Source organism: Dipodomys spectabilis, unplaced genomic scaffold, assembly GCF_019054845.1.
Source record: "Dipodomys spectabilis isolate Male_0828 unplaced genomic scaffold, ASM1905484v1 ptg000016l, whole genome shotgun sequence".
NCBI lineage: Eukaryota > Metazoa > Chordata > Mammalia > Rodentia > Heteromyidae > Dipodomys > Dipodomys spectabilis.
The window spans coordinates 562,491-587,732 of record NW_024870693.1 but is presented as its reverse complement, the minus strand read 5'-3'; the positions used below and the strand labels follow the sequence as shown (position 1 = coordinate 587,732).

The following is a 25,242-nucleotide window of genomic DNA, read 5'->3' as shown; positions in this document are numbered from 1 at the left end:
TTGGATTTACTTTTGTGAGTTCCAGGTATATTTTAGATATGAAACCCTTGTTTGTTGTATGGCTAGTGAAGATCTTCTCCCAATCCATGGGTTTTCTATTGATCTTGCTAGCTTTATCCTTTGTCATGCAGAAGCTCTACAATTATATGTAATCCCATTTGTCCAATCTTTCTTTGATTTGTTGTGTTTCTGGGTATCTATTAAGAAAATTTTGGCCTGTGCCAAGGAGACCTAGGGTGTCTGCTGTAACTCCAGGTCTTTGATCCATTTGGAGTTGATTCTGGTGCAGGGTGATATATAAGAATATAGCTTTAGTTTTCTACAACTGATTAACCAATTTTGTTTGACAGCCACTTACTGAAGAAGCTGTCTTTCTCCCATTCTATTTTTTTTAGCTCCCTTATCAAAGATTAGATGGCTATATATCTGTGAGTTAATTTCTAGGCTTTCAGTTCTATTGCATTGGTCCTGAGATCTGTTCTGGTGCCAGTATGAAGCTGTTTTGATTATTATGGCTTTGTAGTAGAGTTTGAAATTTCCTATTGATATTCCTCCGGCATTGTTCTTTCTGAGGATCATTTTTTTATTCGGGGTCTTTTATTGTTCCATATGAATTTTTGGATTGCCTCTTCTATTTTTTTTGAAGAATGAGGTTGGAATATTCATAGGTATCACATTGAATTTGTACATAGCTTTGGGAAGTATTGCCATTTTCATGATGTTGATCCTTCCAATCCAGGAGCATGGGAGGATTTTCCCAATTTCTAAGTTCTGTTTTCATTTCCTTTTTCAGGTTTTTAAAGTTTTCATCATAGATTTTTCACTTCTTTGGTTAATCTAATTCCTATGTATTTCATTTTTTGTGGGGCTATTACGAATGGAGTTGCTTTCCTTATGTCAGCCACGCTTTTCTCATTGTTGGCATACAGTAAAGCCATTGATTTTGAGTGTTAATTTTATACCCTGCTACTTTGCCAAAATTTTGAGTCAGCATGAGTAATTTGGGAGTGGATTCTGTGGATTCTTTAAATATAAGATCATGTCATCTGAAAAGAGCGAAAGTTGTATTTCATCTTTCCCTATTTGGATCCTTTAATGTTTGCATCTTGTCTTATTGCTCTAGCGAGGCATTCTAATACTAAATTGAAGAGAAGTAGAGAGATTGGACATCCTTGTCTAGTTCCTAAGGGGAAATGGCTTTAGTTTTTTTTACCATTAAGTATAATGCTGGCTGAAGGTTTGTCATATACAGCCTTTATTGTATTGAGGAATGTTCCCTGGATTCCTTAGTTTTCCAGAGCCTTCATCATAAAAGGGTTTTGGAACTTGTCTGACGCTTTTTTCTACATCTATTGAGATAACCATGTGGTTCTTATGTTTGCTCCTGTTGATGTGATGAATTATATTAATTGATTTGCGTATATTGAACCAGCTTTCCATCCCTGAAATGACTACTGGTTGATCGTGGTGTATGATTTTTTGGATGAATTGTTGAAGTCGATTGACCAAAATTTTGTTGAGAAGTTTTGCATCAATGTTCATCAAAGAAGTGGGCCTCTAGTTCTCTTTCTTTGATGAGTCCCTGCCTGGTTTTGGGATGAGGGTTATGATGTCTTCATAGAATGAGTCCCGTTATGCGCTTTCTCTTTCAATTTCATTGAAGCGTTGGAGGAGTATTGGTGTGAGCTCTGCTTTGAAGGCCTTGTAGGATTCCGCTGTAAATCCATTGGTCCTTAGATGGGAGTTCTCTTATTGCGGCTTCTATCTCAATGCTTGATATGGGTCTGTTAATTTGATTAACTCATCTTGGTTTAGTTTTGGCATGTCAATATTTGCTAGGAAAAGGTCCATTTCTACCAGGTTCTCAAACTTATTAGCATAAAGGTTTGAGAAGTATTCCCTTCTAAAGTTCTGGCTTTTGGTTGTTTCTGTGGTGATGTTTCCATGCACATTTCTGAGTTTGTTTATTTCCGTGTGTGCTCTTCTTTTTCTGATAAGATTTGCTAAACGTCTGTCAACTTTTGTTAATTTTTTCGAAGAACCAACTCTTTGTTTTGTTGATTCTATGATTTTTTTTGGATTCTAATTCGTTTAATTCTGATTTAATTTTAATTATTTCTTTAAATCTACTGGATTGGAGTTTATTTGGTTGCTCTTTTTCAATGAGGTTCAGATGTCTCTTTAAATTGTTGGTTTCAGATCTCTCTAATTTGTTGATGTATGAAGTCAGAGTTATAAAATTGCCTCTGACTACTGCATTTCCTGTGTCCCAGAGGAGCTGGTAATTTATGTGTTCATTGTTGTGGAATATCATGAACATTTGCATTTCCTTTCTAATCTCTTCCATGACCCACTGGTGATTTAACAGTGTGTTGTTCAGCCTCCATGTGTTAGAGGACTTTCTTTGGTGGCTTTTGGTGTTAAGTTCTAATTTTATTCCCTTGGAGCCTGTTTCTTGGCCTTTATTGTGGTTTTGTTGGTTTTCTATGTGTAGGACATCTTCAAGTATCTTTTGTAAGTCTTGTTTGGTGGTTCTAAAAGCTTCTTGTATGTGAATAGGCCTATCCTTTTGCATGTTTGGGAAGTTCTCTGCTACCATTCTGTGAAATAAATTTCCTAAACCATTAACTTCTGTCTCTAGGTGCTCCTCTACACCCATTATCCTCAGATTAGGCCTTTTGAATAGATCTATCATATTTTTTGTATTTGTCTTGGATAGTCATACATTCTTTCTCTATAATATCTAGGCTGTCTTCAATGCCCAAGATTCGATCTTCTGCATGGTCTAACCAACTGTCAAGACTTTCTACTTTGTTTTTATTTCTTTTCCTTCTAATTGTTTGGCTTTGATGGCTTCAAATTCTTCGTTGGAATTTTGTTTTAGGTCTTGTATAAACTTTACTTCCTTAATTTGGTGGTCATTGTTTCTTCTCAAATCACTTAGTTGATTCGTTATGGTTTCCTTGGGCTCCCATTACTTTTCTTGGGCTCTATTGAGCATTCCCTTTGTGGTCTTCCTGAATTCATTCAGCTGTCTGTTCATGGATTCCATGAATGCCTTTATTGATCTTGCTGTATTCTCATCCCTCTCTTGCAATTCCTGTATTACTCTTTGAATAGCTTCCTCACGATCATGCAATTCCTGTCTTTCTCTTTGACTGATCTCAGCCTTCTTATGCGATTTCTGTATTTCTCTTTGACTGTTCTCAACCTGCTCGTGTGCAATTCCTATATTAATCTTTGAGTAGCTTCCTCATGCTCACAAGATTCCTGTATTAATCTTTGCTTTGTCTCACTCCCTATCATGCTCACAATGAGTCCTTTACAAGTTTTCAATGTATTTATTCACCATGTATACCAGTAGTGCTTGTAGAGCTTTTTGGGAACTCTCTTCTGGATTATTCCTTAAGTATTCTGTCACCTGATTATCATGAGTCAGAATTCATATACCTGGACTTGTCATTTTTCTTGTGTTTTCTGGCTTGTTCTGCCCATTTGGTATGAAAGTAAAACCAATTTTGTGCTAGACCACTGTTTTAAGGCAAGCATCAACCAGAATCTTGTAGTTGCACAGTCAAAATGGCTGCAGATACAATCTAGTTCATCAGATACAACCTATTCATTTTCAAACAACCATGGACTAATGGGGTAATAAAAGCAAAAACAATTTGACACACCAGAAATTATTAGGTTTAGGGAGAATTGTGGAGGAAAATAGGATTAGAGGGATGTGGAAAGGTAAAAGAAGAGTGAATTTAACCAAGTCCTAATCTCTGAGAGGGAAATGGATTGGACAGAATGATAGGAGAGAGATTTTTTAAAAATAAAGAAAAAATGGATAAACAAAAATTTAAATCTAAGAAGTGAAACATTTAAAAATTATGTAAGTTTAAAAAATGATATTGAGAGAAGATAAGGATAGGATGAGATGAGAGGAGAAATAGAACGGAAACATGAAAAACTAAAAAATAAAAGAAAACTAAAATTAGTTAATTGAAAATTATATTGGTATAAAGAGATAAGACTGCTATTAAAGAAATTAAGCCTAAGATGTTTTGAATCGAGTAATAAATTTCAGGAGTAAGTATGTACACAATGGGGGATAAGGTCTAATAATTGACCACTTGTATATATCTGGGGATGAGCTGAACAGCAATTAAGTCAAACAAAAAAGAAAGAGAGAGAGAAAAAAATGAAAACAATAAAAAAGGACCAAAATATCAAAAGAGATTAAACACACACACACACACACACACACACATCAAAAATAAAAATTATGAGAAAAAAATTAACATCAAACAATTTTTAAAAAATAAAAATTGAAAAATGGTTAAAAAAAGACTTCTTTGATTTTTGGGGATTTTTTTGTGAGGGGTGGGGGGAATGGGAAGACCCGGTATCTCCTCTGTGTCCATAACCAGTCTCTTGGTGGAGTCTCTGGTGCGCTTGTGGTGTTTGGTTTTCCTTTTGCTTGACTGGTTTCTTAAGTCAATTATTTTCGTGCTGGCAGAAAAATGCTCTGCTTTACCCAGGATTTTGTGATCCTCTTCCCAGGCTATTCGGTGGAAGGGAGATCTGCTTTGAGTATCACAAAAGAGGGAGATGGCTGTTTCCTCCAGTGTGGAAATGCCGTGATGAGGTAGGGTTGAGGCCTTTCAGCAAATAGTAGCTTTTCCTTGTGGGGCAACTCCTGAAACACTCATGGAACCCATTCTCCGGGTCTTTTTTTTTTTTTTTTTTACTGAGTTTCAATTGTTTGTCTAGGCTGCTGTAGGGAGGGGCAGCCTCTGGCTCTGTTAACCCTGTGAAGGAAATCACTCCTCTGAGAACACTGGTTCTTCTGGCTGGGTGGGGTGACATTCCCCTGGGTGGAGCTGAGCCTGGCAAGTCATGTCTACTTCCTGTGACCTACTAAATGACTCTTTTGTTTTCTTCCAAGGCCTGAGTTGGAGCTATCTGTTCAGCCCTGTGGAGGTCAGTATCTTAGATGGAGATCTCTGGTAGTGGGCCATGGGTGGCCTTCCCTCCTCTGCACCCTGAGAAGGAGTGCGGATGTCAGGATTCTACTCATGCCAGAGTGTTGGTTCCTGCGTCGTTTCTGGTCTGTGATCTGCAGGATGAAGATATCTGCTCCTTGTTAGTTCTTGCTGGTGTTGAGTAGAATCCACTCACCGGCCACATCTGGGGCCTTTGTCGTGGACTCTCTTTGTAGGGATGGGGGCTACAGCCAGTGGCGCTGTCCCTACTGCCACCTCAGCTGTGGCTCCTGGCAAGTGCTCAGATCTGTCATCTTGCTTGGATTTTCCCTCTTTGGCCAAACTCTCTGTACTGTGATGGCACACTTGGTGTGACTCTCTAGCCTAGGACTGTTCACTGGAACATTAAAACTGCTTTCTATGTAAGAGCTTGTTTACCCTCCAGCTTCTCCTCCTCCATCTTCCCCCAAATCCTCATGATTTTTTTTGACCAGAAAAAAATAGCTTTATTTGGACTGAGAATTGGAAAATGAGAGTAGGACCTGAGCTAGCATGTTGAGCTAAGGAGTAGAGATTACATTTCCAGAAAGCTCATCAACCAAATGGACTCTTGCTTTAAATCAAGGCAGCCTTGCAGTTAATGAAATCATTAAGAGGCCTACTGGGAACATATCTAGCTCTAAATGATCCTAGTATGCTACCTTTATAAAAAAAAATACAGTTTTTTTTTATCATAATGAAATTTCCACCAACCACACGTATTACAAACGGAAATGGAAGGAAAAAAATCACATTTTACAGAATTTAAACTTGTCTTCAGCATTTTGCTCAGAGGTTTCACCATCTTCAAAAAACTGCTCCTCTGTTAAAGTCTTCAGCTCTTGATATTGGGGGCACGGCTCAATTGGTAGAGTGCCAGCCAATGAGTAAAAGCATTTGGTACTGAGCTGGAGTCCCAGTCTCGAACCAAAAAAAAAGAAAAAAGAAAAAGAAAACAAAAGATCGATCAACCAGGAAGGAGATGGTCTTTATTAGCCCACAGAAATACTTTATCCATTTCCCTAGCCAGTCAGGACTGAACAGCAGGGTAAGGCTCAGATGAGGGTGGGGTGGGGATCAGAGCGCTAATTTCCCCCTAGTACAACACCGCAGCAGAAGCTTGATGAGAGCAAAACTGGTGAGGCTTGAGGGGAGGGTCCAGGCCCTGAATTCAGTCAGAGTCACTGCTGGAAGAGGAGGAGGAAGAGGAGGAATGCTTGCCATGCTTGTGGTGTTTGTGCATCTTTTTATGTGTTTTCTTCATTTTCTTCAGTGTTTTCTTGTCCATTGGGGCTCGTGGGCCTATGCCAGGAGCCAGGGGATTCACAGGACACATGCCAGGTGCAGGTGGTGGGCATGGGGTGGGTAAGGACCTGAGGGTTGGTATCCTGGATACTGTGGCTGTGGCACAGGGTAAGAGGGCCCACATGGAGGGAAAGCTGGGTTCGCCTGGGGAGGTCCTGGAGGAAAGGGACACCCGGGAACAGGACCAGGAAGAATGGCCGGATTTACAGGTTGTGGGCATAAAGGAGGTGGACACCCAGGATTGGAACCTCCAGGGCACCGCATGTAAGGGATACTTGCATTTTGCACTGGCTGCCCTGCATTGGGATGCCACATGTTCCGGTGTTTTCCTAAGCCTTTCCTCTGGCACCTGGATTAGACCTGTCCTCCAGAGCCTTTTCCACCTCATGATTTTTTATGAATGGTTTTTTAGTGAAAAATGTTTTTGGTGTTTATGTTTTGGTTTGGCATAAAATGAGCCTACTATTGTCTTAATTTAATAAAAAAAAATCTCTGATTCTATGACAGCATAAATTTTGTGGGTAATGGTTAAGACTAGGTTGCCTTTCTGAAAAAAAATATCACCACCCAAAAAAGAGGAACAAAAGGAAAATAAATATGACAGGAAACATAAATCTTAATGGACTAGTAGTCTGCCGGTTTGCTTTAACTTTTAATCAAAAATTAAAGTAATACTTGATAACGTTTTATTAACATATTTAAATTTCTTCATTCTTGTCATTTAAGATTCACTTTATAAAGAAATTCAACAGGTGACAGTGTTTTTCCATGACTTTTCCAAATAAATGATCATTTCATCATTATAGTGTATAGCACAATATACCCAGAAAGCTTTGAAGGAAAAAAATTTTCCCATACTTTGGTTTGCTTCAGTCTGTATTTAAAGCTGCATACCACATCTTACCCACCCTATTGTCTGTCTTCTCCTTTGAAATATTTCAATAAGTTTTCTCTCCCTGGTTTGTCAGTCAGAAAATCTTTATAAAACAACATGCTTTCATTCATTGTGCTTTTTAAAATATATCTCACAAATGCCAAAACGAAGCACAATCTGAAACATCTGTGGATTTTTCCACCTAGAGTCCAAAGTAATCATTTTCCATACTCAGAACCAGCTGTTCACTGGCATTAATTGTTCTATCACTTCCATGCTTTAAAACAACAGCATTTGACAATGGCGTACATTTTAATTGGTTTACCACATCTGGTTCGTTTTCAGCAATGACTGTCTTCACGGAAGATGGTAATAGATGAGGTTTGCAATTATGTATTTTGAAAGGGCTCTAAGTTGTGGATATAGAATATCCATTTCAGTGACTAAATATTTAAATTAAATCCTATAATGTATACTCCTTCAATTTTCTGGCTAAAGTTCTACAATCTAGATATTTTTTAAGGAAATATTGCACATGTTTCCTTGGTGACAACATAATTGGAAGACTTAAATTTTTCTTTTTTTCTTTTTTTATTGTGAAAATACTGTACAGAGGGGTTACAATTACATGGGCAAGATAATGAGTACATTTCTTATCAAGCATTGTAGTCTCCTCCTTTGTATCCCCTTCCCATCCCTTCCCATCCTCCCTCCCCTGCTCCTCTACCCAATCCTCATCCCCGCCCCCACCAAAGTTGTCAAGTTCATTTTTCCATATAACGACTTGTACATCTCATTGTTGGAATGTATCCACTTGTACCCCTATTTAAACATTTCTTTTTTCCCTTCCCCTTCACAAATTTTACCAACCTCAAATACAGTGAAAGCAGGGGTTATACCATGGGGGAGGGACATACAAAGCAACAAAGAAATAATCTTATAAATGTGTTAGAAACAATCACCTAAAAGAAAAAAAAAACATTTGAATACATATATTAGGTTTCATTTCCCTAACATCAACTTATCTGACCTTTTTGCATGACTCAGACATATACTAGTTATTGCAATTAAGGGAAACAATGGACCTAAGTTTCTTTGGGCCTGGCTAACTTCGCTTAATACAATTTTTTTCCATGGAAGACTTAAAATTTTCATATATCATTGCCGTCTTAAATGAAGTGAATGTACCTGGGTTTGCATACAGAACTTTTGAGAGAGCATTAATGTTTGAATCTTGAATGGGATTTGATTGAGAATTGTGGCAGGCTTTCATGATATGAGAAGAGAAAGGCCTTACTAATACTTTAATTTGCTACATTGCTTTATTAGTTTATTCAAACCCACACATACACACAGATATACAAATATGTAGTATGAAGACCCAGTCAGTCTGCAAGAAAATATTTTAATAGGGATTCCATAAAATATTTAGTCTGCTGAGATCTGATTGGAATTTATAGCAATATCTATTCCACCCCTGGACAATTCATTATCATTGGTGAGGATGTTGCCATTTGAATTCAGAATGCCCCAGAAAGACCTATGTGTTAAAGAAAAATGACTTTCCATTTCCTCCCATACTGTGGAGAATACCTGAATAGTTCTTCTGGAGATTAAGTTCTTCAGAGTGAAACCTCTGAGAACATGCACACTCATCTACTTTCTTCTTTTTTCTTTTAATCATTCTAGGTCAAAAACATTTCTTTTTGACATACTCCTCACCTTGACATTGTCTTGTCACAGGCCACCAAAGCAAAAAAACCAACTGAACATACACTGAAACCTTCAAACTTATAAATCTGAGTAAGCCTTTCTGCTTAATAAATGGACAATATCACTTATTATGATAGGTTATAAAGCTAACACAGAAATCTAGTCTTTCTAACAATGTAGAGTCCATAAAAACGCTTCATTATAAAATATCTAACTCAAAGTTATATTTTGTGTTTTTGTTTCTGTAGATCCTAGGGCTTAAACTCACAGCCTGACTGGTGCTTTTGTGTTCAAGGCCAGTGCTCTACATAAAATCTGAACTGGAACTCCATTTCTCCTGGTGGTTAATTGGAAATAAGAATCTAATGAAATTTCCTATACTGGCTGGCCTATTCATATTGCATACTTTATGTAATTCCAATTCTCAGCATTATATAGATGTTCCAACTACAATATAAAAAAACTTAAAAAGTACTAAAGATATTTGTAAAGTATAAAATGAGGAAAGAATTTTCATCCTTTACAAATCTATGCAAAATCTATTCTAAACTATTGATATTTTACTGGACCTTTCCTGCAACCAGTTTGATATAGTTTAATACTTGTCACACCAACTTTCTCTCTTTATTCTACTGCATATATACTTTTTCACGTGTGTTTGTATACGTATACATATATGTATCTATCTATATATGTTCCAATGTGCATCATCGGACTTGAAACTGCTTTCTTTTGCTGTTCAGCAATGAACCTTGTCGGCTCATTCTGTGACAATATCAGTGCTCATTCTCATTATTCCTTTATTTACCAAATCATCAGCCTTCTAAAATCAGCGTCATTTCTTGAGTAAGGTTACCAAACAGTCCAACCAATATCCACTCAGAGGGTTTTAATAAAGCAACTTTTAAGGAAGAATATAACATGAAGTGACAACTACAGAAATTCCGCAGAGACCTGACATCTTTCACATTTCTGTCTTCCTTCTCTTCTCATACTTCAGAAAGTATTGACTAACACTATAAATATACTGCAAATATAAGTTAAGGATCAGTGTTTTTTTTTTTTTTTTCCCCAACCTGCGGCCTTCTTTTCCATGATTCGACATAAGCTTTTGGGAGATTTTTTGGATTGTGATTGGATTCCACCCAAAACAAAGCCATGTATATCAAGAAAGTCAATGTTTTCAACTCAGAGTATTAAACAAAAGAGGGAGAAAATTAAGGTTAGCTATATATGTTAAGCACAAATATAGGCAATATCAAGATATCTTGAAATTGTATACTTTTACTGGATAAAGTGACTCAAACCTGTAATAGTATCTACTTAGAAAACAGAGATTAGAGAATTTCAGTTCCAGGCAAGCCCAGACAAAAAAAAAATAAGTTTCAGGAAACTCTAACCATTTGCTGGGTGCAATGTATTTTGCTTGTGTTAGGATGACCACAGTCCAAGCAGGCCCAGGCATAGTGATGCTACCTCAAAATAAGCAATCAAATTACAATCTGCAGGTATGGCAGTAGTAGAGGTGCCAAAGTTGTGAAGTTCCTTTCATTGTTGCAATGGGTCTACCTGTATCCCTATTTAAACATTTTTCCCTTCCCCTCCACAAATTATGCCAACATCAAAAATATGTGCTTGTGTAAGAAATGCATGATTCTAAAATTTCATGACAATTCTTTTGAACTTACTTTTTTGTGGAATTGTCTAGTTTAAGAAAATCAATTACACCTTCTATATAAAAAATGTTCTCTGCTTAATCCGGCAGCCCATACACTAACATCGGAATGATACAGAAAAGATTAGCATGGCCCATACACATGGATGACTTTCAAATTCGTGAAGCAATCCATATTTTTACAACAACAAATGCTGAAGGCGATGGGGCCACAAGGGAACCCTACTGCATTCTTGGTGGGAGTGTAAACTTCTTCAACCACTTTGGAAAGCAGTGTGGAGTTTCCTCAAATGACTCCACATAAAGCTCCCCTATGACCCAGCAATCCCACTTTTGTTCATTTACACAAAGGATCACAAACAAGACCATACTAAAACTACCAGCACAACTATGTTTATTGCAGCATTATTTACCATAGCTAAGATATGGAACCAACCCAGATGCTCCTCAGTAGATGAATGGATCAAGAAAATGTGGTATTTATATATACAATTGCATTCTATACCTCCATCAGAAAGAATGACATTGCCCAATTTGTTAGGAAATGGAAAGATTTGGAAAAAAATTTATTAAGTGAAGTAAGCCAACTCCAAAGAAACATAGGTCCCATGGGTTCTCTTATTTTCAATAATATATAACGACAATGACATTGCTACAGAATATAAATATTTTTAAATGAAAAGGGTGTAGGTAATGACATTGTAAGTGATCTTTATACCCAATAAAGATTGGTTTAATTTCTAAAGAAATACCTGAATGAACATCATTCAGCTTCCACTGTTTATTATTCCTGGAGTAATTGCTTAAGGAGAACAAATCCACTTCAAAGCGCTCTACCACTGGGCCACCTTCCCAGCTCTGCATTACATTTTATGTGCTTAATACTTTCCTGAAATTATTCCTTTTGGATTAAATATCCCAACAAAACTATTTTTTATGATTTCTTATATGATTTATATAGATTTCTTATGCGATTCTTATATGATTTCTTAGAGATCCATAAACAAAACAGCTCAGAACAGGAAAAGAGTAGGTAAAAAGTCATAAAAAATACTATTATAGTGGTCTTAATGGCTAAGTGTAAATAATATGCAACAAAACTGTGGGAAGATTCATTTGCTCTTTTTGCTATTCTCTCCCCTTCTCTGTAGAAAGGTTCTCACTATGAAGTACCAAATGGTCTGGACCTTTCAAGCCTTGTCTCAGTGACAGAAGTGATGGGATTAGGGACATGTGCTCCCATGGCTGGCTTTTAGGAAGTTCACAATAAAGTAATACAATACACATAAAGAAATTTTTGTGAGTGATGTGTATTCACTTCTTCAATTGCCAAAATTAAATTCATATGTCAAAACATCAAATTACTTACATTATAATATATGTAGTTCCACTGGCATCACTAACACCTCCATAAATCAAATGCAAACTAAAAGCTCTACTTCAAAAACCAACATCTAAGGCAGTGTTGGAAATACAAGAAGATACACAACAAATCTAAAGGAGTGAGATCTTTAACACTGGCAATGATCAGTGATAGCTGAATTTTTAACCAGGCTTGAAAAGTTCGGGTGTCAACTATGTGATTAGAGTTGCAGAGTTGACCTTGGTATCAAGATTGAAGGTAAAATTCAAAGGCAGCTAAGATTGCTGCAGTATTGTGGCTCGATACAGTGTGACCCTGTCTGATAATGGTAAAGCACAGAGTAGAAGCTAAGTCAGTGAAATGTATAGGAAGGATTCTCCACTGAGAATAATTGCAGGGGGTGATCATCACTCTTGCGTTGAAAATGTATAGCCCATCATTCTACTTTAAGCTCTAGTATTCTTTCTGATCTGAAGATAATTATAACATACCAATGTGCTGTGAGTGCTGAGCAGTGTAAGTGTATATTACGCTAATATATGTAAAAATCCTTACAGGTATGGAATGGCCTGACCCTGACACTTCATTCTGTGTTGTTGAGTTTCATGAACAAATGTTCATAGTTAGGCAATTCACAATCATCTAAGTCTGAATCAGGAAACTGAGATAAGACATTAGGGTCATCACTCCAGTGACATGGTCTGTGACCTATGAAATAAATAACATTATTTCATAATGTAAATGTGTTTCTAAAAAATTATGCAATACCAAATATACAAAAGGGACAATTATCCATCTCTTGTATTATCAGAAGTTAAGTTACTCCTGAATTTACTTTTTTGCTAGAGGATCACAGTATGAGTGCTGATATTTGGTATCTTTCCAGGTGCTCCTATACGTTTGTCAATCTTCTTTGAGGAAGTGTTTTTCCATAGTTTTTTTTTTTTTTGAGGTGTTCCGAATATCAGTACTGTCGCTAACCACAACCATGGGACAGCAAAGATGATGGGATACCTGGCCAAAGAACTGAGAAATCACAGGAAGTAATAGGAAAGAAGACACCAGAGGACCAAAAGCCTCATTGCCAGCTTCTGGATCCCTAAATCCTGCATCACATGCTTTATATTCCTTCTACTATGGGGGTGGGGTGGGGGGTGGGGGGTTTTCAGTGGCTACAGGTATGTCCACAAACTAAGGCATTAATCTTGCTGGTGGTTACAACTATTGATATGAGATATTGTTTGTATACATAGTGATAATTGAATCCCTTATTGTTAGGGAGCAGAAGGGAGCAATAGTCATTACAACCATAACACAGACATCTATCTTGTCTACAAAGTCTTAATCTTTTAGTGTCCAACAGCTCTAAATTACATACTCTTGAGGTAATAACTCATGTCCCTGTCTTCCCTTGACTGACCTTTCCAGAGCACAGCTCTCATCCTTTTGACTGCTGTTTGAGATGGCTTACCAATCTATCCCTTTCCAGTTCTAACAGCTTGAGTCTAGAATTCCTCACAAGTACTGTGACAGATGAATTATTTTGAAAAGGATATTTTTTTCGTAGATAGGTTAAATTTTTATATTTTATTTTATTTCAAAAATATTATACAGAGTGGTTACAGTTACATGAGTAATGTACATTCCTTGCTGAATAGTGTTACCCACTCCATTGTTATTCTCATATCCCTTCCCACCCTCCACACCTCCCGCTCACTCCACAGTTGTAAAGTTCATTTCCAATATAGTGTCGTGTGAATATCATTGTTGCAATGGGTCAGTCTTTGTACATCTTTCGTCACTATATTTTTTCCCTTTCCTTCTCCAAATCAGGTAAATGTATATACAAGATGGAAGGTACCAGAATCAAGACAGAGATTTCCAGGGATAAACCAATGGAAAAAGACAAATGAAATAAAAATAAGATCTAGATACACTACTTTACCTACATCAAGGTTGATATCTGAAAAAAGACTTGTTGTTTCTATGACTTAGAGTTCATTTCAATTAACATCATTTTGTAAGGTCAAATGTACATAGTTCTGGAACCAGCAATCCCATTCCTGGGCACTTGTGGAAATGATCTCAAGCTAAACCATACAAAATTTACAACTATGTTTTTTACAGCATTATTGCTATAGCTAAGATATGGAACCAATCAAGATGCCCCTCAATAGATGACAGGATCAAGAAAATGTGGTATATATACACAGTGGAATTTTATGCTTCTATCACAAAGAATGACACAACTCCTTTCTTAAGAAAATGGAAAGACTTGGAAAACAATCATATTATGTGAAGGAAGCCAGATTCAAAGAAACATAGGTTCCATGGTTTCCCTCATTTTTATTAATTAATATATGCTTAGGATAGTCCTGGCAGACATGTTCATTTTTAAACTCTTGAAATATTCCCTTTTTTCTCTCCCTCTTTCTCTCTCATTCCATTTGTTCTAAGTCCTGTGATTATCTTGTTGATTTTTTCCCGTTACATTCATCATTGCATCTTGCGAACTACTGGTATGCACTACTGTACTTCTGTCCATTCTCCTTGTGCTTCGGCTTATACCCCTCTCACAGTGGAGGGCCAGAGATTGGGGATATTCTCTTCACTCTTGAACTCAGATATCTATCTTTACTTTCTAACAATACATTCATTGAATTCTTTCTGTAAATTCTAATGCCTTGAGAATGATTACTGCATTTTCATGGCTTTGTTATTTGGCATCAGGGAAGTACATAAATCAATAACTGTAACTTAGGTAAAAGAAGACTGCAATCATGCCTTCATAGATGTTGTTCATTGGATAATGTTTACTTCAAGGTCTGCCTGCCTGCATCCTTTTCACTGTTTATTTATCAATGTAGCCTTTTCTTCTGGAAAGTAGGTATTGGCCTAGTGAAGATCAATTCCTACTCTAATTAGTCATTAATTTTATTCCAACATCATTTCACAGCTCCCTCTGAGTTTCTTCAGGGTCTGTATAGTAGTGTTTCACATTCTTGGAAGTTTTAACATCGATGCATCCAATGATAAAGACACATTGCTTAAGTTACCATTTTGATGACTGAAAAGAAACCATGCTGCAACCTCACTATATGGTAATTTTCTGATTTTAAATTCTTTAGAATTTAAAATTAAATTTTAAATTCTTTAGAATTGATGGTGGAGAACGAACATTGTGCCTGGAATTTTATCTTTTCCTAATTATTTTTAGTATCCTTTCCAATATTGTATAAAGTTAAAACATTACTACTTACCTTTAGGATTTCTAAAATGGTCAAAGTATAAATTCTATTCATTCACAATTTTAACACAATAGTGTCCATTATGACCAAGTGAGAAATTTTAAACTTTTTATTTATGGTCCTTAATGGTGGTGATAGGGAATCAAGTCCAATGTTTCATGTGTCTTAGTCTCCTGTGTGCCTCTGAGCCTGAGGTGACCTGTGGTTTTATTTTCACTCAACTGGAATAACGAAAAATTTCACTAGGAAGGAATTATTACTTGGTTACTTTCTCCAGTATCTCTCGCATATATAAAAGTAATATAATTCTACACTGACAGAAAATGGTGTTCTTATATTGTATTTATTAATAGTAAATTTTTATGTTTTGTAGCCCCACTCTTCACTAAGGTTTGCCACTTTCCTATCACTGCTTCCCATAAAACTTGATTAGATCCACTAGAAACACAAGTCCAGTCAGCCTCTTTCTTAAAAAGCCCAACCTTAAATAACCTACCCCCTGGTGGCCCTGCTATAAACTTTCAAAGGCCTGACTGAAACCAGACTCCTTCCTGAAAGCCCTCCTCTGCCATAGGGAAATTCCTCTTCCACTCCTCCCCTTCCCGGAATCCCTGCTCTGCACCACCAGAAACCAGGCCACATCCAAGAACTCCACCTACATTGGTCTCCTCCCTCGAATCCCCACCTCATCCATTAGATACCCTGCCCCTAACTACTCTAGTACTGCATAGTCCTATTGCTCACATATCCTAGTACTTGCAAGCTCCTCCCTTTCCTTTCAACCCCACCCCCAATCATCCTTCTCCCTCAAGCCCCTCCTGGTTTCATCAGAAACTCCTCCCATAACTAGCCTACTTCTAAGTGGCCTAACCTCACAAACACAGCCCTGAACCTACCTCTTCCTACAAAGCCCATCATGCTACACCAAAAACCCTCCACCTGCCAATAACTGTCCTTGAAACCGCACCTTGCTTGGCCAGAAGATTCTCACATAGCCCATCTCCTGCCTGGAAAGCCAGCCCTGCTCCACCACAAGCCTCTCCACCTCCCACATATACTCTCTCAATGCCCTGCCTTGCTCCCACCCCCTATTGGCTTCTTCCTCAGATCCACACACTACACCACCAGATACCATGCCCATAATTATCCTACACCATTGTAGCCCTTCCACTCCTTCTCAAAGCCCTCCTCCAACTAGCCACATGTCTCCAAGCTCTGTCCTGCTCCAGATAAACCCCACTAGAAAAACCCCACTACACTATCCAATCTCTCGACACCCACATTGCTCCACTGGAAACCACTGCTCCAGTAGGCCTCCCTCTGGAAGCCCAGAAAACCCCCACCACACTGTCCCATCTCTCGACACCCACATTGCTCCACTGGAAACCACTGCACCAGTTGGCCTCCCTCTGGAAGTCTCAGCAGGCTGAACTGTAAATCCTTGTCCCTTTTTGAAGGTTTCTTTGCCCTACTGAAAACCCTGTCCAAAGTCCATGTCCTTCCTTGCAACACTGAAATCCCCACCCAACCTGATTTTTCTTTTAGAAGTGGTAACTGGCTACCCCAGAAACCTCATCCGAACTAGTCTAGTGCACTGCTCTCACAAAGCTCTGGTCCTGAAAAACTCCTCCATACATTGTGACTACATCCTGCTCTGCAAGAAACCCCACCTCCACCCTAAAACACTTCCCTAAGGCCTGCCATTCTCCACCAGAAACCCTGGCCCTTACTAGCCCACGTCTTCCTGGTACCACCTTCTCAAAGCTCTGTCCCAAACAGCCTCCTCCCCAGTGACCCCATCTTCTTCCACTGAAAACCTGTCCACCTGCCAGCCTCCATATTCAATCCCGCCTACTCCACAAGAGTCCCCGCCCCTAACAAGTCTAGTCCTTCCTGTCCCCTCCCTGCTGTCTCAAAGCCCTACACAGACTGGGCTTCACCCTCAAAGCCCCGCCCTGCTCCACCACAGAGACTGTGCCAATACCAACTCCTCCCTTGAATCACACAGGTCTCCACCAGAAACCCCAAACCACCTCATCCATGAAGGTCCCATCTAGTAACTTTTATTACAAATGCGATTTTATACTGGCCATAAAATTCATACTAATCAATATGATAAGAAAGCAGTATGGCAAAAAGGCAACAAAAATTAAATAGCTATTAGATACTTTAGTCTAGTTTGAGGTTCTGTTACCAGGTAGATACACATTGTGTGAAAATGTCTGAAGGGGATTCCTCTTATTGGAAAGCATTCTTTGAAGTATCAGTGATCATGAGTGATCATTTTATTTCTAGAAAATTTGTGCACATTTGTGCCATTAACTTAAAAAAATATTAGTTATTTTAAATCCTGTGGTTTCGTTGAGGAAAGAGTATTAGTGTGTAAAAAGATGTTTTTCAACTCATCTCTCTAATGAATAATTTTGGAGTTGCCTACCTTACTATGTACAAGAGTATTTAGTAACAGAAATTCTCTACCAGAATCCACTTTGAATTTCCTCCTTCCACTAAAGTGCCCTTTGGAAAACACTGAAGTGAGATTACACAGGTAAAATGCCAGAAATAAAAACGTGTTTGAGATCATAACAAAATTATGATGAAGATCCCATCCAATGTGCTTTTAATTTTCTAACAAAAGGAACTTAAGCCTATTTAACTGCAGACTTTCTGAAGACTAGAAGACAAAAATATAAGAAATGCCCTATCATACCATGGTTCTGAAAAAAAAAAAACAAAAATAAGGAAAGACAACATAATGAGACAGAAAGGAATGAGGAACTTGTACATATGATATAGAGTGTAAAAAATACACTGAATCAGGTAAAACTAATTTTGGTCATGATGTCTGGTTGTTCAATATATTTCATTGTAAATATTGCTCTTTATTTAGCTGTTACTTAATAGAGGTCTCAGCAGGAATCTTCTCAGGTAATTGTGTAGATGGTCAATTTCATCATTGCAAGATCATCAGGATGAAAAACTCCATACACCTTAAGACACACCTGCAACAGCACTAGGCATACACTTCTATTGGTCCAACACTGTAAGACAGACCTGTGTTTTACCAAAGCTTTGTATGTGGTATGCTATGTTTTATTCAGGCTGAAGAGCCAAAGTAAGTTCAATTTGAGATTAACCCCACCATCTTGTGCTAGTCTGCCCTCAGAGTAACCCCAAGACAGAGAAAAAAAAACATAGGTTGTCACCAACCCTGCTGTTGCCCAAGTATTTCAGGAACAGAAAATCCCAATAGTTCAGAGAAAGGTCAGTGAGGTTAGAGTGGACTCAAACCAATCATGTAACTGCTTGTGTGGAAATTCCCTAAACTTGTATGTTCAATACTATAAAAGCTGTTCTGATTTTGTGCTTGGGGACTCTTTGTGTCACTGGTTACCCAGTGCGCAGAGGACCAAGCTTGAGCTTGCAAATAAACGACTCTTTTGCTGTTCACATTGGTTGTGGTCTCTGGTGGTGTTTCGGGGGTCCCAAGTCCATAAAACATTTCTGGGGGCTTGTCTGGAATCTGCCTCATAAGACCCTCCAGATGCCCAAAAAACCCAGCTGTCAAGTCTAGGCATTGCTGTTCTGTATATTTGGTTGCCTGCAGGTTCTGTATCTGTAATTCTGGTTTCCCACCAGGTCTGTATTCTGGTTGGCAAGGAATCTTGGCAGACGTGTTATAAGACTGCCAAAGTGGTCTATTGGGAGATATCCCCAGACACCTTTGGATAGATTGCTGTTTAGTACAGACATTTTTTGGGAAATTTTCCATCTGTAGTCTGGCACTTCATGCAGACATTTTTTGGGAAGTTTTCCATCTGTACTGGGAAGTATTCCATTTTTTGGGAAACGCTTTCTGTAGTCTGGCACTTTCTGGTTGGCAATTTACAATGCTACAGCATGCCTTTGTAAGTTGTGTCTGTGTGTTGAGTGTTCTGTTTGTCATTTGGTGTTTATCTTACCCTTAAGCCTTGACCCAGGGGGTACTGAGAATGGGGGAGAATCTACCACTCTGAAGGGATGGCTGCTAAGGACTTATTTCCCTTGCCCCAACATGACTGGGACTTCTCTTCCACATTTTAAGGCCCTTGGTCAACAAATGTTGGTGAGATGTCACCCCATTCACTGAGACCTGAGTGTTCTCTGTTCTATATTTCCTGAGATAGGGAAGTTCTGGGTGAGAGTGGCAGGCTCATTCAGCAGACTGGATTCAGCTTGCTGAGTGAGAACAGCACAGAGTTCTGGTAGGGTTAAACTCAGCCTTTGGTTGTTGTGTTGTCTAGTTCTGTTTTAGAATTGGTACTAGTTTTTTTTTTTGTTCTTTAGAGGGGGGGATCCAGTTGTGGGGCCTGAACTCTGGGCCTGAGTGCTGTCCCTCAACTCTTCAGTTCAAGGCTAGCACTCTACCACTTGAGCCACAGCTCCACTTCCAGGTTTTTTCTCTTTGCTTATGTGGTGCTGAGGAATCGAACCCAGGGCCTCATGCATGCAAGGCATGTGCTCTACCACCGAGCCTCATTCCCAGGCCCTTGATACTACTTTTCAATATGGGTTTTTTGTTTTGTGTTTTTGAAATTTATTTGAACATCTCTGGGGAAATAAAATTCCAGTCTCCAGCTGGGCTCAATCACAGAGAAGGCTGTGTGCCTGGTTGTGACTTTTAAGCTAGTCCCGACAATGTAAAGTGCTCTTGTCTAAAATTGGATAAAAATCAAGCCAGTTTAATTTCAGGTGACACCCCCCTCCCCAGAGTTCCTCCAACAAAAGGGATTCAAAAGACCAGTTGGTGAAATGCTTTGCTAAACAAGCAAGCCCTGGGAAAATGAAGCTCAACAAAGTTACTTTGTTTAAAAGAAATATTGTCTTAAATTTTTGTTTGAAAATTTAGAAAATGTACATACAACTGATTTTTATTTTTTGCATACTTAAATAATTGAGGTTTGAGCTGGGAAGGTGGTTCAGTGGTAGAGCACTTGCCTTACAAGCCTGAGGCCCTGGGTTCGATTCCTCAGCACCACATAAGCAAAAGAAAAAAGCCGGAAGTGGCACTGTTTCTCAAGTGGTAGAGTGCTAGCCTTGAGCTAAAGAGGTGAGGGACAGGGCCCAAGCCCAAAGTTCAGGCCTGACGAATGGACGCTCCCCCCAAAAAAATCTGTGTTTGCTTTGTGTTTGTGAACACATTTATGATAGAAATTGTCAGCATGCTGTAACAATTGAGTGAGTTTAAGTTTAAAATTCAAAAGGTTATGAGGTTGGGATATTACCAGAAAAATTTTATAGAGTTTTCACATTGTTTTAAATGGTTTTTTAAGGATTGTTTAACTTGAAAAGTTGAAAATCTGTTATTTTAGAATGCATAAGGCTGTTTACATTGTAATCAAGATATCTGGCTTAACAAAAAGGAGAAACTTAGAAGCCAACAGAATACCTATCCTTAGGAGTGAAGGGTGAACAGGCAGACGTGCAGTTCAGCTGGTCATGCATGGTGGAACAGGACTTGGGAAGAGTCCACGCATGGTGAAAGAGAGCAAGCTGGCACAAACACAGTTCATCTAACCCTAAAGAGTCAGAACGGGTGCATGACCATTCCACAGGAAGGACCAAGTGGCCCATCTTTATTCTGTCCCTTTTCCCTGCAGATAGACACTGGAAACTTGATGGTAAAAATGAGTGATCTGATGATCTGATTAGTATAGCTCAAACTGATCCTTGGATGTGTTAAAATTAAAATTGAGAAGGCCTTAAAAAGAGGGTTAAAAAGTTTATTTGTATGTGATTTGCTCTCAATGATATTCTGCCATTGGATATGTATTTTTTAAGGCATAAAGGTACTAAGTCTAGCTTTTTGGTACAATGATGGCGATTGTAATTTTTGCATTAAGAAAAAATTGTTATTTGAGTTTAAAAGTTTTAATGTGTATCTGTTTTAAAACAAGCAGCCAAGAGGAAATGAGTGACACCTAGCCTCAAGAGTTCAAGGGATTTTTCAAAATGCAACTAAAAACTAAAGTATAAAATATTAAAACAGATTAATAGGAGGCTTACAAATTAGGAATGGATTTCTGTATATAAAGTTTAAAAGTAAAATTGTTCTAAACATTTGCCTCCAAGTGCAAAAAGGAAAAATTAGGATTACCAAAATAATTGCTTAATTCTTATTTCAGTTTGCTCTCATAGGTTTTTATTTTGTAAGAGTTCCCAGCCGGCCCCCCAAAAAAGAGTGAGGATTCTTGTAAGTTTGTCAGAAGTAACTTTGGCTCTTAATTAGATTCAGGTAAGAACATGCTTAAAAGTTACTTCTATGTTGACCACCTTGTTGCTTTAAATTGGAGGAAAGTGGCCTTTTATGAGACTCATTGATCTGCAAATTGGTTGGAAGCCAGCCTGGGCAGAAAAAGGTCCATGTGAGAATGTCACCACTACCCAGCTAGCAGAAGGCTGAAAGAGCAAGCAGAGTTGCCTTAGGATTCAAAGTGGCAGAGTGCTAGCCTTGAGCTGTAGAGCTGAGGCACAGCCCTCAGGCCCCAAGTTCAAGTCCAGCAACCAGCTAATAGAAATGCCAATGAGGCATTTTTCTCAGTGTAGAGAAGACATTCCTGGTATGAAAGCAATGGAGGAGCATCCAGAGACCATAAGCGACTGCTTGGATGGCAGAAATAATGTCAGATCCTAGAGTCATTTGTGTGTGGCCCTTCAACAATTGGTCAGAGCCAGGAGGTTATGGGAAAATAGTTTGTAAGCATGCCTAATATCTTTGACTATCTACCTTGTAAGGGACAGGAACTTAGTAATCTGTGATAGTACTAAAAAGCTAAGGTTGTAAAATGTGAAGGATAGTTTAGATCCCAACCCCTGTATGTGCCAAAAGCTCTAATTGGCAGTAACTTTTGAGCTGACACCAGCTACATGAAATTCATGTGCTCAGGAAAAATGTTTGTAAACCTGAGAGTGTGTTTCTATTGATATCTGTATGAAGGCCTGCATAGATAACTCAGGCATTGTTAGGATTACTAGAGATCACATTCCTAAGCCATCCAGAAAGATCCTTTTGCAAACCAGAAGGCTAAATAAACTACACTGCTCTAGCCAGGAAAAAGGTCTGTGCATTTGTCAAAAGTTAAAATGTTGTTCATAATGACTTCTAACCCTGGTATACTCTGTGTAAAAAAGGCTAAGGTTATAGGTTCGTGGCTAGGTAGGATCAACATCCCGAAGTCAGCTTGAAGAAGTGACAGAAGATGAATCTTTGTCCTTCATCCCCTTTTAAGAACAAGACACCAGAGTCACATTTTTTAAAATGTGGCAAAATAGACAGAAGGAAAGGCATGGGAAATAATAGTACAGGTCTGAGCCCTCTATATCTGCCTAGAAAATCCTAGCCTTATTAAAAGAACTATTTGTTTAAAAAGTTGTCATCTTGGTAAATTGTCCTGGGCTATTTTCTTAAAAACCAGTGGGGTCACAGCCTGCCAAGCCTATGCAATGTATCCTTAACCAGTCTGTGTAGGAATGTGCAGTCCAGCACGTGGTGTGACAATCTCTTGGAGCCACTGAGAGACCCTGCTGCTGCTGCTTCTGTACACCCTAATGGGTAAAGTTCAAGGACAGCCTGACAGTCACCGGGAGGAAATCTACATCATCATCCAGACCACCTCCACTGTGGTAAAAGTAGACTGAACTCTTGCCTGATTCCATCACCTGAGACGCCTTCCAGGTTGAAAGCTGCTAAAACTAAGATCTTTTGGGACATTCTTTTGTTGATATCCAGTATCCTTCTCTACTCCCACACTGGATATTGGGGTCAAGGATATCACTGGTTTGCCTTAGGCACTTCAGGGTCACAGCTTAGTTTGGCTCTGATATGGTTATAACCTGCTTCCTCCTGGGTGAGTTTTAAAGATAAAGGAGAGATTTTTTAAAAAATCAATGGAGGTAGTAAGAGGAATGGGACCCAGCCCTAATCTTAGCCTTAAAATTTAGCAAGCTTTTCATCCCACTGTTACCTTGAGGCTTTCTGAGATAACTTGGTTTCCACAAGTCAAAGGGAAAATGAGCAGTTTTAAACTCTAGCCACAAAGAAGCTCAAGGAATTGTAAAGAAGAGGAGGGTAGTAAAGAAAGCCTTAGGAAAGGAATTGGGGAAAAATTGGTATCCTCTAGATAAGAAATGATTTAAAAAATAAGGATTGTGTTAAAATGTTTGTAAAGAAGACAAACCTCAGAAAGCTTAAGTATGTAGCAAATGGTAGAGTATGTCTTAAAATTGGAGCTTACAAGTACAGCTGGTATAAAATTGTTAGCTGTGATATACGGAGTCAGGCTTGGTGGAAGAAAATGTAAGGACCTTTGGTACTGTTAATTTTGTTACTCACAGTCAGACCATGTAAACTGGTGTCCTTTGTAAAAGAGAGGATCAGCACAGTCCATCTATTAGTTCTGAAATCCCAACACCAAACTGTAAACTAGAGGACTGTGCCAAATAGGGTTCCATGATTGGTTCCCGATGTTCTAGAAGAAGAGGGAATGAAGACCCACAGTAACTCCAATTTGAGATTAACTCCACCATCTTGTACTAGGCTGTCCTCAGAGTAACCCCGAGAGAGAGAGAGAGAGAGAGAGAGAGAGAGAGAGAGAGAGAGAGAGAGAACACAGGTTGCCATCAAGCCTTTCCACCCTTAAGAAAGCAGAACAGTTGCTCAAGTGTTCCAGGAACAGAATATACCAATAGTTGAGAAAAAGGGAAGTGCGGTTAAGGTGGACTCAAACCAATTATATAATTGCTTGTGTGGAAATTCATTAAACTTGTTTGTTCAATACTATAAAAGCTATGCTGATTTTGTGCTTGGGGACTCTTACCATCACTGAGTTACTGAGTGCACGGAGGACTAAGCTTGAGCTTGCAAATAAACAACTCTTTTGCTGTTCGTATTGGTCATGGTCTCTGGTGGTTTTTCAGGCGTCCCAAATCCGTACAGCACGGCTTGATACAAAATGTCTCTGCCCAGAGAATTAAATGATTGCATTTATAGCTAAAACGATTTAGTGTCATTATTAACATCTAACACATGCTCAGGGTTTATTTAAACCTCTCTTTCTCCTTTCCTTTCTTTCTTTCTTTCTTTCTTTCTTTCTTTCTTTCTTTCTTTCTTTCTTTCTTTCTTTCTTTCTTTCTTTCTTTCTTTCTTTCTTTCTTTCCTTCCTTCTTTCTTTCTTTCCATTCCTTCTTTCCTTCCCTCCTTCCTTCCATCCTGCCTGTCTTTCTTCCTGCCTGTCTTCCTTCCTTCCTTCCTTCCTTCCTTCCTTCCTTCCTTCCTTCCTTCCTTCCTTCCTTCCTTCCTTCCTTCCTTCCTTCCTTCCTTCCTTCCCTCCCTTCTGTCCTCCTCCTTCTCTACTTTCTTTTCTTTCTTCCCTTTTCTTTCCTCTTTTAGGAAATGAGTAGGAATTTAGATTTTTTTTTTGCTGAACATGTATTCTACCATTAGAAAAATCCTTTTTAAATATAGTTACTTTGCTTATAGGTTATCAACTTTCCTGAGGGCTTAACAGAGGCTAAGTTCCTCACCTCTGTCTGCCAAGTAGCTGGGATCACAAATGCATTCCAACATGCCAGGCTTTAGGATGATATGAGAATATTATTACTTTCCTTGCACACTGGTTCTAAACCGTGATCCTCTCAAATTCTACCCCTTTAGTTAGTGAGCTTCAATAGCTTGTCCTCAGTGTAGATTGTCTAAATGAATGACTGAAGGCAATTTCACTTTAATTTCTTTTATTTTTTGCCAGTCCAAGGCCTATTATAATTTTATTTCTAGACCATTTTTGTGTATATGTATACATAAGCTTTAAAATGTTGCTTTTCCCCCTTGTTTATCCTTTTTTATTTTTCTTGTTCATAGGGCTTGAAACTTGGGCCTGGGCGCTGTCCCTAAGTCTTTATATCAAGGCTAGCACTTTACCACTTGAGCCACAGTGCCACTTCCAGTTTTCTGGTGGTTAATTGGAGGTAACAGTGTCATGTATTTCCTGCCAGGGCTAGCTTTGTACTACCAT

General features: G+C 38.6%; 1 non-coding gene across 1 annotated transcript; it reads left to right on the top strand.

Annotated features, from left to right (window-relative positions):
• Window positions 1-10,658: 10,658 nt before the first annotated feature.
• LOC122096645 lies at window positions 10,659-10,763 on the top strand. The gene has a single exon (XR_006145355.1). It is a non-coding gene; the product is annotated as a U6 spliceosomal RNA (small nuclear RNA).
• Window positions 10,764-25,242: the final 14,479 nt, after the last annotated feature.